The sequence below is a fragment of the Tachypleus tridentatus genome, chromosome 13 (genome assembly GCF_004210375.1).
Source record: "Tachypleus tridentatus isolate NWPU-2018 chromosome 13, ASM421037v1, whole genome shotgun sequence".
NCBI classification, from domain to species: domain Eukaryota; kingdom Metazoa; phylum Arthropoda; class Merostomata; order Xiphosura; family Limulidae; genus Tachypleus; species Tachypleus tridentatus.
This window is the reverse complement of record NC_134837.1, coordinates 8,826,140-8,846,793: the sequence shown is the minus strand read 5'-3', so window position 1 is coordinate 8,846,793 and position 20,654 is coordinate 8,826,140. Positions and strand designations below refer to the sequence as shown.

Sequence of the window (20,654 nt, the reverse complement as noted above, 5' to 3'; positions counted from 1 at the left end):
ATTAAATACAGATCTTTGACTCTAATTAATAAGAGAATGTTTGTACCATGTTCAGCATAAGGATATTGAAATCCCTTCTGAAAGAGCAGCAACATTTTTTACCCACAAGTAACAGACCTAATATTTTTGTTATAACCTAAGTATATGTCATACAAAGTTTATATAGAATAATCAGTTTGAATATTATCATCTTCATATAGCAATGTTTGTATCAAAAATGCTTAACTACAAAGCTAGCTTAACAATTTTACTTTTAATTTATATTATTTTAATGCATATAAGTCGTTTGCTGTGCTTAAAATAACAATAATGAAGTAATAAGCCCCTTTGTAGGTCTGAAAGTAGGGATTTCTTTTTTATGTGTCTCCCGGTGAGTCAGCGGTAAGTCTGGGCATACAACGTAAAATTCAGAGGTTTGATTCTCCTCGGTGGACGAAGCAGAGAGTCTAATTTGGATTTGCTATACACAAACTCAGGTGTTGATAATTCACAATATCTTTTTGACCATATTTAAGATTTAAACTCAGGTAGAAACATGGTAAGATTGGACACTGATAAACTTGAAATTTCTAAATGAAACGGATTCAGATAATTAAGTTATAATTTTTGTTAAGGCACAAAAACCACATTGAAACTTAAAAAATCGAATATTTCTTATCATTATACATTGCGACTATCATATTTTGATAGAGCGACCGACGAGTCACAACTTACAACGACGAAATAATTAGATGCTCAGTGTATATTGCTTACCACACATATTCGTGTGTCGCATGAAATGATCCGTTGAAATTTATAAATGATAATGTGCCAAGTGTATAAATAAATATACCGGACAACAAACAGTCAAGTGTCACTTTAAATAATAAGAATGAGTTTTTTGATGATATTTTTTATGTAAAGATCACAAGGATTATTAAAATTATATGACTTTCGTCTGGTTTACCACCCATAATGTGATTATCGCATATGGTCACAGTATAATTTGTCTTTCAGAGAAAATCAGTTTTAACAACCACAAGAAACAATAAGATAAAGTTATTTATTAAAGCTCTGACTTCTACGTTTAATTCAGTCTCTGATTTGCAAACAATTTGTAGGTGAAAGCAAAAGAGGTGTATATTATAAATGTATAACCATCTACATCTGTCACAACAACGGTCGTTATGCAATTAATTAGATTGAGTATAGCATATCATCATACAACACTTTCAAGACCCAATGTATTGTTTGTTTTACTTTTCTTCAGCTATTGTGGTGATCGTAGGTGCATCACCAGTCTTTTTTCTGTTTGATTTCTTCAATCTTCTACTGCGTGGCGTATTACTTATTACGAAGTCATTGATGGATGCCTTTATACACATGGTTATAATATCACTCTCCTCTGTTCACCAACCACTGGTTTTTGACTTTGACTGGTTATTATTGTACTTGTCGATTATATTCGCTCAATGGGCTTCCATGTTATGTTCTGTCAGCTTGATAACCTCATTCATGTCTTTCGTTGCTTTCTCATTTAGGAACAATGGCATATCAGTACAGCACATGGCCGCATATTAAGTACATTTGGCAGTCTTTGAAAACTGTGTTCACACAAAACAGTGTCAGTTCATGTTGTGAAGTATTGTCGAAGTTATGTCACAAATTGTAATACAGTGTCTCCATTGTCAGGTATGAATTTTTTGAATTTCTGTCAAAACCTTTCTTAGTAAGTTGATCGTATTTCAGCAAGGCCACTTTTAATTTTTCATAGTCCATGTACCTTATGATGTCATGCCTGCATATACCTACTTGCAGGCCTTTCTCTGTGAAAAGTGTACTCAGACAGACCACTCGGTTCATCGTATTTGGGCAACTTGAGTTGGCAGGCCCTGATCCTATTGTTATTCTTGGGTCCTCTATCTTTCTGTTATTTTGAGATGGGTGATCACATTTTGTTCTCTTATTCTCTCTATTTTCAATGTCCGCTCTCTCTCACTTTATTCATTCTAAATTTGTTCTCTAATTTTCTTCATTTCCAACCTTTCCTTTCTCCTCTTTTCTTCTTTTCTTGTTGTTGTTTAATAAATTCTGGTAGATCAGCACATTTAAGTTATAGTCGCTTGTCCCTTTTGATCCCCTCTTAGCAAATTAATTTCACATGGTTAGATAATGTGATTGTGACCTCTACAATATTTTCGGTACCACTAGAGCTATACATGTATAGATCTTTCAGCCGTTGTTTTCTACATCATATTCTATCACCATTTATCATTTGGCTGACTAATCATGACAGGTTTTTAAGACCGGATATTTTTAAATTGGTGTCTGCGACTTGTGCGATAAATTACAATAACAGACAAACAACAGTTACGTATTATAATGAATCCTGAGCGAATATGCAATTTATTATGTTACGTAGGTCACGTTATATGATTTCAAATAAATTGAAATTTTAATTAAAATTTGTAAGTTAATTGAATGTCAGTATGCTTCATGATTATATTTGTTAACAAGATTGATACACAGAAGTTTCTGTATTAAAATAAATATATATTAACAACAAAACAGTTTATAACAACGGTTATCACAAACAGTTATTACAAATTTCAGTTAAAACATCAATACTGGTATTTTACCTACACACATCGTATATTGTTAATTCTTACACTCGAGAATCTGATACAAATTTAGAGAATAGTTACTTGTATTTCTAAATATATATTAAACTGGAACAAAAACAGATATGAAAACAAATAAAAATATTAAATCTGTTACCCAAAACATAACTCACTTGCATTAATATAATATATTGAAATAAGTCAAACTTATGTACATATATTCATTACAATGGTGATTATCGCAATTGTATTCAAAGGCGGACCACTTATTTTAGAGCACAGTTTGACAAAAAATTATTCTGCCTTCTCCGTTATACAATACAGTTTGTGATAATTTCACTTAAAAGATTCGTATAAACTCTTTATGGCTAAACTCACAGTAATTTACTCTAGCTCTATCACTAACTAAATTTTCAACCCATATTTATATCCCATTATAGGTCTAGAACTTCTTAACACTATGAAATATTTTGATGCAAATATAGGAACTTCTAAACGTATGTCTAGGTTCTTTAACTGATCCAAGGTTTAATCAATCACTAGTCGTATTTTCTGTAAATTGTGCTTTACTTCATCAAATGCAAGATTTAGATTTTAACTAAAGTAATTTTCTATCATTCTGTAAAAATAGAGAGAAGACAAAAGAACTTGTTGTGCATCATATGATATTAGTAAAAAATAAGGATTAATTATTAATTAATTTTTAATATAAATAAGAGAGAATGACAGTTTGTTTTAACTCTTTTGCTATGTAGTTCAAATAAATAATTAGATCCACTGACTGCGAAATGGGATTTTACCCCACGGTTACCAAAGAAATATTTTTCTGACCTCCAACATGCAAGAATATCCCCTCTACGCAAAACAATTGTCAATTTTGCGTGCTGTCATCTATGGCCTATACCGTGAAACATGAATGTTTATTCGCATCAGCTGACAGACAACACAGTAACACGTGCTTTAACTCTCCGTGTTTGAAGCTAATTTTATTTCCTTATGCGTGAGTATCTAAGTTACGTGTTACTTTTGTAACAGTCACTTTCAGGAATTATAATATATATCCTATTATTGGCTAATATATGAGAGAGGCTTTGTAATTTGCCGATATAAGGCATTTGTATGTGGATATTTGACACTTGAAATTAATTATGCAGTAACTCGAATTAACACGAGACATATATAACAACTTCAAATGAATTTAGATTACCTATATAGAAAAATATGTTTGTATTTCACTGACGGTCCGTTTAAAACTTATCTTGCAAATTTCTTAATCAAACGTTATAAATCTTATATCGATATAAAGGCCTTTCTTTAAGAAGGCAAAAAGAGTAGCCCAAGAGTCGGTGGTAGATGGTGGTAACAGTTGCCTTTCGTCTAGTCCTAGCAGGAAGATATGTAAGTACCCAGCTCAATAGACATGTATCAATGTAGAGAAGTATGGAAAAGGGGATATAAACAGGGAGACAGACGCAAGTGTAAACATATATATATATTTGTGATAAGACAGATAAACAGGGAAACATAAACATACTTAGACAGATAATATACAACTTAGCAGACATACAGGCATATAGTTATGCAGTATGCAGACAAACTACTGAACTCTCAAACAAGTTAATTGATTTTACATGTTTTAGAATTTAAGTGTAACGCTACACAAAGTGTTTTCAGCTGTTCACAGTTTTGAAAGAATAGACCAGAATGAAGGTAGTTAGCCACGAGTAGACCACCATCAGCTCTTGAGCTACTAATGTCTGACCGAATGGTGGAATTTGACTGTCATTTTTATAGCGCACCCACGGTCCCCAAATGTTTTTTATAACAACCACAAGAGCTTTTGTCTGGATCCGAGCTCTTGTTACTGTAAATTGAGTCAATTTACGACCAAAGTAACCACAATTTTAGTATCTCGATATGGGTCCTCCAGTATCACAGCGGATATGCAGACAGACAAATACAAACGAGCATTTGCAAACTTTTATCTGTATATTAGCCTGCGGACTTATACTGCTAGAAACCTGATTTCGATACACGTTATGGGCAGAGCTCATATAGCCACTTGTGCTTAAAAACAGCGTAGTTTGACGTATTATTCCAGTAACGTGGAATGTCGTGAAGACGTATTTGTTAGTCTATTTTACATTTAATCAGTAAAAACGTTACACTAGTTATGTAGCAGAAACCTATGTAAATGTTTGAGTAATTAAATATAGATATAACGGATATTTTTAAACCTAACTTGTCCTGTATTGTTATTTCTTTTCAGCTTGTGTTCCATTGTTAAGTACAAACAGCCATAGTGCAAAGAAAAAACAAAGAAGCAATGTTACTTTTTTTTTCACTTTTCACACCATCACTTGATTTAAACTATTTTTGTTTCTATAGCTATCTGACCAATCATAATACAGGTCGGGATAACATACTCATGAAATGGATCACTCTAATCATGTAGATGTTTAATAACAGGACACAACGTTCACTCATTTAGGTTTCTTGTAATGGATATGGATATTATTGTGACAGTTTACATAATCTGTGTTCAGGAAATCTTGACTTGCACTATGAATTCTGCTGATGTATATTACAGGACTTGAATATCAAACGTTTGTTTTGTTGTTTTTTTAATTTCGCACAAAACTACTCGAGCGCTATCTGTGCTAGCCGTCCCTAATTTAGCAGTGTAGCACTAGAGGGAAGGCAGGTAGTCATCACCACCCACCGCCAACTCTTGTGCTACTCTTTTACCAAAGAATAGTGGGTTTGATCGTAACATTATAACTCCCCCACGGCTGAAAGGGCGAGCATGTTTGGCGCGAAGGGGATGCGAACCCGCGACCCTCAGATTACGAGTCGCACGCCGGGCCTAACAAACATACTATACAAAATGTTCAAACTGGATTCTCTTATGTATATTACATTTTAGCTGTTAGTAAACACTGTTTTTAAAATAAAGAACAACCCAATAATGGTTTGAAGGTGCTGACGTACAAATTTCATATTGAAGAACGTCCTCTTCCGGTTACTCAACATTTAAATGCCAGTACTGTAACAAGTTTTCTTGAAGTTTCTTATTATTATTTGTACTATGAAATTTGATTAACAATTACTAATTTAATTTTACGTATTTTAGAAAATGCAACATATAAACATCAGGGAATTTTATCTCCACCTCTTATATTCAACATAAAAGAATGTATTAAATTCCATGAATATCAAAAGGTTTTATGTTTCCATTCTACCGGTTAAACAAGGTACGCAGAAAGTGAAGATGCTGAAATAATTTATTGGATGACTAAAGAGATAAACAAAATATGAAAAAAACTATCTGATCAATAATATGGAAAGAGGATATTAAAATGAATGTGTTATTTTTTACTAATTGGAACAAACGAAATTTAATGTTGAAATTTCTTAACCACAGAGTAAACAACAATACAATTATTTGATCTGAATTATACAATTGTTTCTTACCACCAATCTTGAAGCCAGAGTAATCGGTTTATGGGTTCTGCTTTAAACAGTTCTGTATTCATAAAATAGAAAATGAAATATTGACACGTTTGTTAAAACAAAGTTAAATTATTTATAGAAACAAAAAAACAATAACAAACACTTAGATGTACATTGTCATGTCAAGTATAAGCATTATTTAAAAAAAAAACAATATTAAGTGTATACATTTTTATAAGTCAAATGATGAATTATTACTTAGATAAAACTACAAGAGCGAGCAAAATAGAATTTATAAAGTTTATTTTTGTATTAAAAAATCGTTCCAATAAATTTCAGAGATTAGATAATTATAACCAGAACAAAAGATATAATAACCATCCTTATTATATGATTTATTTTCACATATTTATTATAGTTTATAGTTAATAGTTAATAATAGCAGCGTTTTTTATTGTAGTTTCGGCTTGTTTTTCTTTATAATAAACTAACATTTTGTTTTATTTTACCTAACTGTTAATAATAATATTGTTTCCGTACATATAGATATATGTATATCTAATGAACTAAATTTACCAATATAGAACCTCTATCTGAGTACTGGATGTAAAAATGGAATTACTCTTTGTAGAAACTGTTGATTTAACGTTTATAAATAATATTGATTTGTATAATTTACGTGTTACGAAAATATGTTCAACATTAGGGAACGATTACACCTTTAATCTGAGAACGAAGTTTCGACCTGACATGCAAAAGTGAATTGGTAAAAACTTTTGAAAAATAAAGATAATCAAATTATTCAATCAATCGTTCATCCCACAAATTATCTAACATTATTATGAACATTGTGTTTACCCGTCCTTACTGTTTTATGTAACGTAAAATTAAATTACAACACTCACCAGGTCATATTCTACACAAATTTCAAACTGAAAAAAAAATGAAGAAAAAGGGTAAGATTTGTTCAAAAATATTTCGTTGTCTTTTATTTTATCGCAAGTTTATTTGTGTTAACACATTTTTTCTAAAGTATAATCAGTAACAGTACAATCATTGTAAGATCCACTTTCGTAAAACCCAATTCTAAGTTTATCTCTAATGTTGAATAACCTCCAATTTCTCTTGGGAATAAAAGGTTATAAGGGTGAGTACATCAGTATGTTTTTTTTTTTTAAATTTAAAGATATATACGAATCTTTACTGACCAAAACTTCCTATCATTCACTTTGCTTTGTAGATTACTTGAAACTATAGTTCTAAGTTACCTATGGCATGAGCTTTGTTAAGTGTAATTTGGTTTATATACTTTCATTTCACAAGATAAAAAACGTTTATCGAACAACTTGCGCCACAAAAAACATTTTGTATTGATACAAACTATAAACAAGGTCCGAAAACAAAGAATACTATCGTATTGTGTTTGTTGTTGTTTCATTAGTGCGAATATTCATAATAAACCATTCCCACAAAGGTTCTAACATATTTTCTGATCAAATTTTTTTCAACAGTCCAAGGAAAACAATCGTGGCAAATAATAAGCAAACGTATTATTAAAACACTTATTCAGAAAAGAGAAAATTTTGAAATTATTTTGAAAAATATACTTAAAACAAAACTGGTAACTCTTGAATAAAACTAACTTGAAAGTATTCTGTTAATTCGTATCTATAGATTTACCTGGAATCTGGTAGTCTCGTTGTTACAGATTTTGTTTAGAAATTCTACATTTGTTAAACTCGTAGTGGTCTGGTTCTGGCATAGTTGAGTAACGTTTCTCTGACGGATAAACAGAAATAAACAGTGTCACAAAAACAAAGGATTACTTATTTCTTATACTTATTGCGCTGCTAGAGATTTTCCATAACCGTGTAAAAATATGTATGTTATTTGATATTTTGCAAGGTAAAATATTTTATAACCTGACAAATAGCCTTGATATCGTTGATAAAACAGTTCTGAAATATTCCATTTTTCACATTTACATATTCAAATATATGTATGTAAAATAATAATACCAAAAGAATTGTTTTATATTAAGAACAATTACCACTTTAGGATCGTGCTAAATAATAAATTCAGAAGACATTTATAAAAATTAACAAAACACGTGTACTCGTTAACTATAATACCGTATTAAACAATCTTTCTTAATACGTGACAAAAATACATAAGAAGCAAAAGAAAATACATTTATACTACAACAGTATTCAATTATTTGTCACCTGGATTACAATACACTTGTATAACCACAACAGAAGCATTGAAGTACTGCTATAGTAACTACAAATATAATATAGTTCAAATATCATCAGCACATGCATGTTACAGTATAAATATAATCAGTACAGTCGTGGTGAAGTGTTTACTAGCTGCCTTACCTATAATTTCTAACTGCTATATCAAGTAGCCAACGAAGGTAGCCTTCGTATAGCTTTGGTAAAAATTCATAATAAACCAAATCAAACAAATATTAATATTAAACTCACTTCAGTCAGAGGTGAACTGTTCAGAATACATTCGTAAAGCTTCACTGTTGTTTCTTTTGCAACATTCTGATCTGAAACATATTAAATTTTTAATTATACTTTTTTTACAAAATATTAGTTTTAGGGTTTATTTTTAAACATTTCGTTCTTTTAGTCCTTTAGAAATTATCATGTATTAAAAGAATAAATGATCGAAGTATTTCAAGCACACTTTTGCTATATCCATTGCCGTTCACACCATAACAGTTGAAGTTGTGGAACATGGTTTATGTAGATAGAGTTTAATGTTTGAAATTTTCACTGCATACGTATATTAGTGTAACTGTGCTGATGATTTGGTTTCTCTGGATGTATAGAAAACATTTGACAAGGTACCACTTTAAAGGCTTGTGAAAAAACTTGTCTCTCTAAGTGTGGGTGATAAATAATGGAATTGTATAGAAGAGTGACAAGATGGCGTTCAGTCAAACTCGATTAATATTACAAGTGATATACCTCAGGACTCAGTCTTAGGACCATTGCTCTTTTTGATTAACACTAATGAGGCAAATGAAGGAAGGGTAAATGAATTACTTAAATTTGCACATGATATTAAAGTCTTGAGTGTTACTGGGTGTGAAGAGGATGCTGCTGAATCACAACAAGATCTAGATCATTAAGTGAGTGGGACAAATAAATGGTATATGGGTTTTAATTGTGATAAATCCAAGATAATGTATCTGAATTATAATATTTTTAGTTACAAGTATGATTTGGATGGATATATTCTTATAAGAAAGAAAAGAATTTTGATGTAATGGTTGATCAGTCTCTTGAGCCATACAAATAGTGTGCTGTTCTTAGTGGTAGGGAATGTAGGATTTTAGGTTATACCAACAAAAATAGTGAATCAATAGAAGTCTAAAGAGGTTACAATTTTATTGTGAAATTCATTGGTTAGGCCATATACGGAATGTTGTGCTCCTTACAACAGCAAAGATATTAGTTTTTTGTAAATGGTTCAGTAAAGGGTTACTAATATGGTACCATGGATGGAAGGGTTGTTATATAATAACATCAAAACTATCTTTTTATCAAAAAATTCATAGTATAACAATTAATATAAGAAATGTACATATTTTTAATCACATCTAGTTCAAGAATCTACTTCGACAAATTGGTTAAAACAAGCATTGTATAAATGAGACCTAAGGTTTAAAGTTTATTGTATTGATGATCATGTAAGTTTATAGTATTGGCATACTTTGGGTAAAAATAAATATCATTCTTGATTTTGAATCACTCTATCTTTTCTAGTCATGAAATTAACAAATATACTTATTTCGTGGTAGTAAACAAATGTGCTTCTTGCTTTATATCTTGCTACAGTAACCATATAGAAATAATGTAACTTTCATACAAGTAAATAATCGTAATTTTAGTACGTTTTAATGATGTTCTTGACTGTATCATAGCAACAAGAAATAACCCTTGACAAGCAGCTTCTGGCTGGATGACTCGAAGAAAGTGGTTATGGTAGAGACCGACTCCAAGTGAATTTATTTGTAGTGTTTTACTAGACAATCCAATTACTTATAAGGAATTGAAAAAACGCTATGGATATTAACAAAAGAATTGTACACTGTGAAAGTAAGGTGGTTGTAACCTGGCAGAGCGCACATAGCCTTCTGTGCTCAATAACAGCCTTGTCCGACTTATCATTTCAATAACGTGAGAAGTCGTGGAGACGTATTTGTCAGTTAGAAAGTTAAACTATTTTACATGTTAATCGGTAAAAACCTTACACTGGTTATGTAGCAATGAAAATAAACAGCAATGTTACTTAATTTTTGTCACTTTTCACACCATCTCTTGATTTAAACTATTTTTGTTCCTATAACTATCTGACCAATCATAATACAGATAGAATAACAATAGATAACAAGAATCACTGTGATCGTTCATTACTTCAGTTGTTTCTGTTATTAAAGTTCATCTCGTAAGAAATAATCTAAGTATCCTAGTTAAATTATTTTGAATGTGTTCTCAAAGTTCACATGATATGCATATTTTTATAATACAAGCAAGTCTTTCAATAAATTATTTGATATTAATATATCAGTTACACGTGTTTAATTCTAAATAAATACGAAAGTATAAAAAGTCTTGAATAACATAAATATGCTGATGATAATATGTTACTTTCTTAGCCACAATATTCACCACTGTTTCTCTGTTTCTCTTTTTTTAATGCAACATAAAACAATACACCAAATTCCACGATTGTAAATACAGTTTGTTTGTTTTTCAATAAAGAACAACCCGATAATGGTTTTATGTTACTGACGAACAAACTTCATGCTGAAGAACGCCCTTTATGAGTCTTTCAAAATTTCAATACTAATATTGTTACAAGCTGAATGAATACTGATTTAAATGTAAATAAATATTAATTTAATTTTAAGTATTTTAGAAAATAGAAAATGCATCGTGAAAACATAAGAAATTGTATCTCTGTACCACCTTTTCTTAGGTGCAACATAAAACAATACATCAAATTACACGAATATCAAAGGGTTTTATATTTCCACTCTGTCAGTTAAACAAGGCACACAGAAAATGAGAGCATTTAAGATGCTACAATAATTTATTGGATAATTAAAGAGATAAACAAATGTAAGAAAAAACAACATCTGATTAAAAATATAGAAAGAAAAAATAAAAGGATGGTTATTTCTTGGTTTATTTTTTACTAATTAGAACAGAAGACATTAAAAGTTGACAAAAACATGGAAGTTTTTCTTTGTTTTCTTCGTGAAAGAATAGCTGTGTTATTCATTCATTCCGCTAACCTGGAAATACAAATAGTGAAAAAAAAAAAACAATTAGTCACCGACCCACGGAAGTTTAATTCAAATAAAACAAGTATTTGCACTTGGTTTTTAAAGAACACTTTAGGTTTTACTACAGTAAACTTCAGAACATTTCTTAACCATAAAATAAACAATAGTACAATTATTAGATCTGAATTATACAATTGTTTCTTACCATATATCTCGAATCCGAAATAAAGAGATTCTGCTTTAAACAGTTCTGTGTTCAACAAATAATAAATATTTGTTAAAACAAATTTCAAACACTTATAGAAACAAAAACAGCAATCGTGAACACTTACATATATATTTTGATGTCAAGTGTAAGCATCATTAAAAAAACAATTATGTATATAAATATATATATTTTAAATTATTACAGAGGCAAAACTATAAGACAGAACAAAATAAATCTGATAAAGTTTAATTTTATATAAAAAATCGTTCCAATAAATTTTAGAGATTAAATAGTTATATTCAGTACAAAAAATAATAATAAAATATAATAATTACCCTTATTATGAGATTAATTTTGATATGTTTATTATAGTTGAGAGTTAATAGTTAATAATAGCAGTGTTATTTTTTTTCGGCTTGTTTTTCGTTATAATAAAGTAACATTTTGTTTTACTTTACGTAATTCACAGTATATATAATAAAATAAACTTACGAAGTATAGAGTTGAACCAAAACTTCTATCTGTGTGCTGGATAAAAAATGGAATTACTCTTTGTCGAAACTATTCATTTTATGTTTGGAATTCATATTGATTTATATAATTTACGTGATACGAAAATACGTTTAACATATTACGGAAACCATGACACTGAGCATTAAATTTCAACCTGGTATATAAAACTAAATTAGAAAAAAGGTTCAAATATAAACAGAGTTAAATCATTAATCCATTCTTACATACCATAGATTATGAAATATTATTATGAATTTTTCGGTTTACACGTCTTTACTGCTTTAAGTAACATAAAAATAAATTACAGCACTTACCGAATCTTTCTCTAAACAAATATGAAACTGAAATAAAATTCAAGAAAAAGGGTAAAATTTGTTGTCTTTTATATAAACGGTTACATTAAACATCTTTACCATAAGTTTATTAGTGTTAATATATACTTCTAAACTATAATCAGTAACAATATAATCATTATACGATCTACTTTCGTAAAACCCAATTCTGAATTTACCTATAACGTTGAACAGCCTCCAATTTTTCTTGGGAATAAAATTTTATAAAGGTAAGTGAATTCGAGTTTAAACTATACCAGTACATTTTTAAACATAGAGTTCAAAAAAATTTTCCTGACCGTTATTTGCTATCATTCACCCAGCTTTGTTAATCTAAGTTCATCGAAACTGCAGCATGAGCTTTGTTAGTATAATTTGAGTTATGTACCTTCATTTCACAAGATTAAAAAAAAAAAAAAAACGTTTATCGGACAACTTGCGCCACAAGAAACACTTTGTACTTATACAAACCACAAACAAAACAAATGGTAATATCGTATTATCTTTATTATTGTTTTATAAGCGCAAACATGCATAATGGGCTATTCATCCAAAGGTACTATGATATTTCCTCTTAAAAAATTTTTGAACAGTACTTGAAAACTACTGTGGGAAATAAACAAACAGCGTATTACTAGAACGCTTATTCAGAAAAGAAAAAATTGAAATTATTTTGAAAAATATTTTAAAACAAACTAGTAATGCTTGAGTAAACATTGTCTAGAAAATAATCTGTTAATTCTTATGAGTAGATTTACCTGGTATCTGGAAGCTAAGTTGTAACAGAATTTGTTCAGAAATTCTACATTTGATAAACCCGGGGCAGTCTGGTTCTGACAGAGTTCTATAATTTTCTCTGACGTATAAATAGAAATGAACAGTGTCACTAACAACAATGGATGACTTATTTGTTACAGTTATTGAGTTGTAAGAGATTTGCAACAAACATGAAAAAAATGTTATACAATTGATATTTTGCGAGAACAAAATGTCGTATAATCTGAAAAATAAACATATATTTCGTTGATAAAATAGTTCTGGAAATAATTTATTTTCACATTTCTTTTTACTCAAACATGTCTGTATAAGATACTAATACAGAACTAATTGTTTTATGTTAAGGATAATTACCACTTTAGGATCGTGCTAAATAATGAATTCAGAAAATACTTAAACGAGTTTTATACATAAAGAGATTACGTATAATCCATATCAATAATACCATATTAATACAATCTTTCTTAAAACGTGCAAAAATGTATGAGAAATAAAGGATACACAAGAATAATCACAACAGAAGCTATAAAGTACTGCTATAGTAACTAGAAGTACAATATTGTACAAATATCATCACCACGTGCATGATATAATACAAATATTATCAGAACATTCATGATACAGTATAAATATAATCTGTAACTGCTACATAAAGAACGCGCATCAAAAGTAGCCATTATGTAGCTTCGCTCAAAAGTCATAAGAAACCAACCCAAACAAATTTTACGCGTGTCTAAAACATCTCCAATATTATAATTCTCAGTCAAAATAACATTCTTTACCACTGTGTTAAACAAATACAAATTGTAATGTAATACTCACTTCAGTCACAGACGAATTGATCAGAAGACATACGTAACGCTTCATTTTTGTTTCTTTTGTAGCATACCGATCTGAAACATTATAAAAAAAATTAATTATACTTTTTACAAAGTATTTCTGCTAGGCCTATTATTTTTAAACATTGCCTTTTTTATTTAGCCCTTTAAAATGTTTCGTGTACTAGATGAATGAATGATCAAAGTATTCCAAGCACACTTTCACCATAAACATTGCCGTTTACACCCTGACAAATGATGTTGTAAGACATGATTTAAATAGGTAGAATTCCATGTTTGAATTTTACACAGCATACGTATATTAGGGTAAATGTGTTGATTTGGCTTCTCTGGATGTACAAAAAGCATTTGACAAAGTGCCACGTTGAAGGCTTGTGAAGAAACTTTTCTTTATAAGTATGGCGGATAAATTATGGAATTGTATAGAAGAGTGGCAAGATGGAAGAAAGCAAAGGGTTGGTATCATAGGACTTCAGTCAAACTGGATTAATATTCCAAGTGATATACCTCGGGACTCAGTCTTAGGATCATTGCTCTTTTTGATTAACATCAAAGACACAGACAAAGGACCTAAGTTTACACATGATATTAATGTGTTGAGTGCTATTGGGTGTGAAGAGGGTGTTACTGATTTATAAAAAGATTTAGATTATTAAGTGAATTTGTCAAATAAATCATAGATGGGTTTTAATTGTGATAAATGCAAGATAATATATTTGAATTATTATAGTTTTAATTATAAGTATTATTTGGATGGAAATAATGTTAAACGTGTCATGAAAGAAAAGGATTTTGGTGTAATGATTGGTAAGTATCTTAAGCCATCCAAACAGTGTGTTGTTCTCAGTGGGAAAGAAAATAGGATCTTATGATATATTTACAGAAATACTGAATGAATAAAATCTAAAGAGGTTATAATTTTATTGTATAGATCACTGGTTAGGTCACATCAGTGTGTTGTGCTCCTTACCTAAGGAAAGACATTGAAGTGCTGGACACGGATCCTTTGAGGGTTACTAAAATGGTACCTGTGATGGAAAGGTCTACATATTATTACGTCAAAACTATGTTTTTATCAAAAAAGTTAATTTAGTATAACAAATACTATAAGAGATTTAGATGTTTCTTGTAACATTTCTGTTCTCTTTGTTTTGAAAAACTGGTTGAATTATTAATATTATTTCTCACAAAAATATTACTCTGTGAGAGTTATTTTTTTTAAGGGCAGGTTCGAATCCCCGTCATACCGATCCTCTTCGACCTTCTAGAAGTTGGGCGTTATAATGTGACGATAAATACCACTGTTCTTTATTAAATAGTAGCACCAGAGTTGTCAGCGGATAGTGATTAATACATTTTCTCTAGGGTATCCCTTGTGTAGCTTTGAAGAAAGTCCAAAAGAAACAAACAAACTGATATGACTATTATTGTTAGATTAGTATTTGTTCTATTTTTTCTTTGCTTCATTTTATTCTTTTTTTTCATATTCATCTTCTGATATCTGAAATCTCTTCTTGATCAACATTTTTTGTTGTTATTTCCTGTTATATTAATTCATAACACATTATCCAAAAACACTTGTAAAGAAATTATTTATCATAAATTGTGTAGGACTAAATAATTACGTTTCAAACGTTCGTAACAACAGATTTACGTTAGTATTGCAATTCAAGAATCTATTATATCGAACTTGGTAAAATAAGAGTTGTAGAAATAAGTCCTGAGGTTTAAAGTGTGCAATATTAAAGCACCTGTGTGAGTATACTAATGGAATAAGTTGGGTAAAGATAAAATATCATTTTATTTCTCAGATCTATCTATTCTTGTCATATAGTTAACAAATATACTTATTTTGTATAAGTAAACAAACTGTGCTTCTTGCTTATAGACAAATCATGCAGCTTTCTCACAAGTAAATAGTAGAAATTTTAATACATTTTGAATGGTGTTTGTAACTGCATCACAGCAATAAAAATTACTTTTTACAAACAGCTTCTGGTTGGATAACTCCAAGAAGATGGTTATAGTGGAGGCTAACTCAAAGTGAATTCATCAAAAGTGTTTTATTACACCAATCAAATACTTAGAAGGAACTAAAAAACACAACGGATACTAACAATAGAACACTACACTGTGAATAATAGGTGGTTGTAATCTGGTCTAAATCCTAATATAACCGTTCATCACTTCTTATTAGACTAATCAATAATTTATAAGTGACTGTGGGAGTATAGGTTATTAATAACAAGAACTGTAAATCGTAAACCACCATAGATATTAACAACAGAACTATGCACTGTAAAAAAACAACATTGATATAGCAACAGAACTATCATTCTATAAACGTGGCAGTAATTAACAAGAATTGTAAACTATCAAAACATCGTGGATATTAATAACAGTACTGTATAGTGTGTAAACACTGTAGTTCTTAACAGTAAGGAATTTACACCTTTAAAGTTCCGTGGATATTAACAACCAGAACTGAAAACACTAAAACTATCATTCTGTAGTCATAATCTTAGCTTGAGAATTGTTACGAGAACTGTCTCTTCGAAACATTTCTGGGTACATTCTTACATATGATAATATTTATTTTAAGTACAGTTACAATTCTTTAGCTAATCAAAATAGACCATCAACTGAAAATTACACTTGGATTTTCATAACAATCTAAAACAGTAAATAACGAAACCCTGTTTTTTTTGTGTTTTTTTTACTTTTTGACTTGGGTAGGGTATAACTAAAGTATAGTGGGTTCAGATTAAGGATTTCTGGGTCACGTGAAATTGACGAAAAATAAAAATAGAAGATATGTATTTTGAGGACTGTATTTGTTAAACTGTGATGGTCAAATCCAAGTATTTGGTCAGAAAGGGCTTTGTTCAAAAACTTTGCAATGAGTAATATTGAGTAGCAGTCTTTCGAAAGTCCAGTGTAGCTTAACCTTTCTTGGGTCATGAACCCTATTGAGAATCTGATACGAAAGGTATGGACCCAGTCCCTTGTAATATGCACGTAAATACATACACATGTACATACACTGAAAATAAGAAAAAAAAATCAATTTGTTGCCCCCCGTTCACTGACCACCATGTAGCCCTTAAGAACGCAATTCTAATCTATGTGTTTAAAGCTGTGGGAAAATCTGTCCTGAGAGACATTACGTAAGGTTTAGCAACTGCCGAGAGATTAGTGAATTTTTGTATAGATATATATAAATGTATACGTTTTAACGACTGATACAACTTCAGCACATTTCTTTATATATATCTGTATAGTTTAGCGACTGGCAGAACTTTAATAGGTTACTATTTAGTCATATGGTTTAACGACTGGTACGAGCTCTGCAGGCATTTTATCACATGGTACAAGTTAAGCACGTTTTTCTAAAACGTAAATATATAATTAGATTTTTTTTTACAACTATGGGTTCATTTGTTCTAAGTTAGACAGGCTTACTAATCTTATTCCATTATAATGATCCCTGTCATGTAAACCAGGATTATTTATTAACTTACTTTCTTCAGCGTAATTTGAAAAGGACTTTAGTTACTGTTTACTTGAGAGAGACTTTTACCATCGTACACCAAAGGAACTTTAGTTTGAGAGGGACTTTAACCGTAATATTAGAACACTGTATTTGAGTGAGACTTTACAAACACTTTACTAAAGAACACTATATTTGAGTTTGATTTTAACAACAGTCCACTGTAGAACACTATTATCGAGCAGGAGTTTGCGCATAGTTTGCAAACTCACACCAAAGATTGAGTGGGAATTTACTTGGTAGAAGTGAAGCGACATTCCCAACTAAAATGAATACATAAGCTATTGTAATAAAGTGAGTACATACGTTGTTTTTAGTGGTAATACAGGTACTTTTCATTGTGTGTTACACATTGTGTAAAGTCAGTTTATTATTCCTTAACATAAACTCAACTGGTACATATTCAACAATATTCTGTGATATCCAGATCATTGAATATGTACCAGTTGAGTTTATGTTAAGGAATAATAAATACAGACATTTTTTCTCCACCAAGAGTTTTAGACTTTTAAAAATAAAGTAGTGGTAGTTTAGTATTGTATTATTAGGTATTGTAGCCGTCTCACTTTTTTTTTTTTTATAGTATTGTCCATGTGGCCGAATGATTAGCATCTACATCTGTGCATCAGCAGGTCTGAAAGTTAGGCTTCGTGCTTTACACTTTCAGATTACGTACATATAAGTTGCATTCCTAACCCTAAAGGTTCTGATGAACCATAACTGATTGGCATACTCAACGTTAAAATTATCCACAGTTTGATAGATCATCTTAAGAATGAGTCTTTGTGTATTACAGATCATTAAACTAGTTAAGGTAGTTTCTTCTGAGATCTATTGGTTGTATAATAAGATGTCATTCACGGAGAATGATAAATTAAAACTTTCTCATTTTAATGGTGTTGTTACTTAACTGATCATACACACAAAAATTGACAAGAATGATCAATATGACGTGATTTTTGCTTTTCTAAATCTGAAAGTAAATATTTTCACAAGAACGAATGACATCAAAGATCACACTGAAAAACTGAGGACTGTTTTCAGTTTCTGAAGCTGAACAGTGGTGTTTGTGTTGGAACTGCACTTGATATTCCACAAAATAAATAAACAGAGAAACAACCACAAGCCTTATATGTTCATAATTATTTTAATGTATTTGTGTGGTAGCAGATAGCCTGATGTGGCTTTGCTCTAAGAAAACACACATTTGTGTGAACGTCTATAGATATCCTGTTTAATACGACTTTGTTGCTAATACTTTGCAATATATCATACGAAATATGCTTACTCTTTTAGCCGTAAGGTCGTTATGAAGTGACGGTCAATCCCAATATTCGTTGGTAAAAGAGTAGCCCAAGAGTTGGCGGTAGGTGGTGATAACTAGTTGCCTCTAGTGTTTTACTATTAGATTAGATACGGCTACCACATATAACTCTGATGTATATTTGAATGAAATTTAAACTAAACAATACTAATTAACCCTTTATCACTGTTATGTGTTACCCGACTTTCATTTCAACAACGTTTCAATGATCATTAGAACAGTTCACCACTTTCTGTTTGTACACTAGCTTTTAAACAAAAATAAAAACTACACAATGAAACTCACCACTGGTATCGAAACTCCATTTTTATTGTTACAAGACTTGATACTTGTAACTGAGCCACGGGCGCTATTCTTTTTCATAATAAATCCGACTGCTATTTTTCCTGATAAAACAGTTATCTGTTTAAACATATTTAGATAATATAATAATATAAATACAATTAGTTAATATTAAGTGTAACTAGCTTTATAGAATTGTGTTAAATAGTGAATCTAAAAGAGATTTAAACAATTTTTTTACACTACTAAAATACATATAATTGATACTTGTGATTACGTAATAATAGAAGTTTCAAATATGTCTTAATACGTGATACCATTATAGTGCTGATAATTAATAAAAAGTGATAAAATAAAACGGTTATAAAACAACATTATTCAATTATTTGTAATAATTAACCACAGAAATCTATTCTGTTAATATGTACATGCGAGATATACCTATCGCATAGTCATTCCTCACACACTCCAGAACCATAAATCTGATTCATCGGATACAACGATACGTCAATGCTGACTACAACCAACTAACTTTAATACTTACTCTAAGAGAATGAATATCTCACAGATACTCAATGCAGTATTGTTCACTTACAAAAGTTTAATATCACATATATATATATATATGTATAACATATGAAATACCAATCCTTTACACGTGTGTAATACATTATAATACTCACCCCATACCGACCTAGCATATCAAAAATAACTTCACCTAGAAAATATGTCAGTTACACTACAGAATAACATTCACCTTCACAAGTGTTTAGTTTCAGAATATTCATCCTATACTAGTAAAGTTTTTAATGCAAGATTCTATTCAAGTATTCACAATTTCCATGAAACAAGCACAACATACAAGCTGATAAATGTACTTACAATTCCTAAGATAACATAATGTGTTGAAGTGTATGGGGATATATGGGTTATTAATGGTGTTCTGACGTGTTAAAGTGACAATTTACAGCAAAAGTTATATTTTTATATTAGTGAACTACTGATTCTGTTATAAACATTAGGACTAACACGGCTGTTAAATTACCAGTAGTTCACACATTAATAAAAGTTTAAGTATTAATGCTATATTTCAGATATTAGTCTATACATATAATCATAACTGTAAGCTGGGTTGGAGTATTGTTTTATGTATGCTTGATTGTGTAACGTTAGACAGACCGAGATTCTTCCTGGTTCTGTTTAATTAATGCATCGCCCATGGCTTGCATAACCCTTTTACTGAACCTCATAGCGTCAGCTCTTTACAGTCTAAACATTCAGCGAAAACTTTCTTAACGTGTTTCTCTTCGTTATATAATCATCAATTTTTATATACTTCTGTATCCATACTTCACTCTGTTGCACTTTTCTTACATATTTAAAATATCTAGCGATACCTAAGTTGGGGCTATATCAGAAAACGTTTAAACCCATAGTCTCAAGTTTCTGTGTTTCTGGTATTAAT

The 20,654-nt window shown here is 30.3% G+C and overlaps 1 protein-coding gene and 1 long non-coding RNA gene across 3 annotated transcripts in view; one reads left to right on the top strand and one right to left on the bottom strand.

The window, feature by feature from the left end:
• The window catches only part of LOC143237347 (uncharacterized), a 367,273-nt gene that overhangs the window by 254,506 nt on the left and 92,113 nt on the right, over window positions 1-20,654 (top strand). The window lies entirely within an intron of this gene.
• LOC143237346 (uncharacterized) overlaps window positions 11,348-20,654 on the bottom strand; it is a 47,726-nt gene continuing 38,419 nt past the window's right edge. The window contains exon 7 of the mRNA XM_076476496.1: window positions 11,348-11,373. The gene's annotated coding sequence lies outside the window, so the exon portion shown is untranslated. The remainder of the gene's footprint in view (window positions 11,374-20,654) is intronic.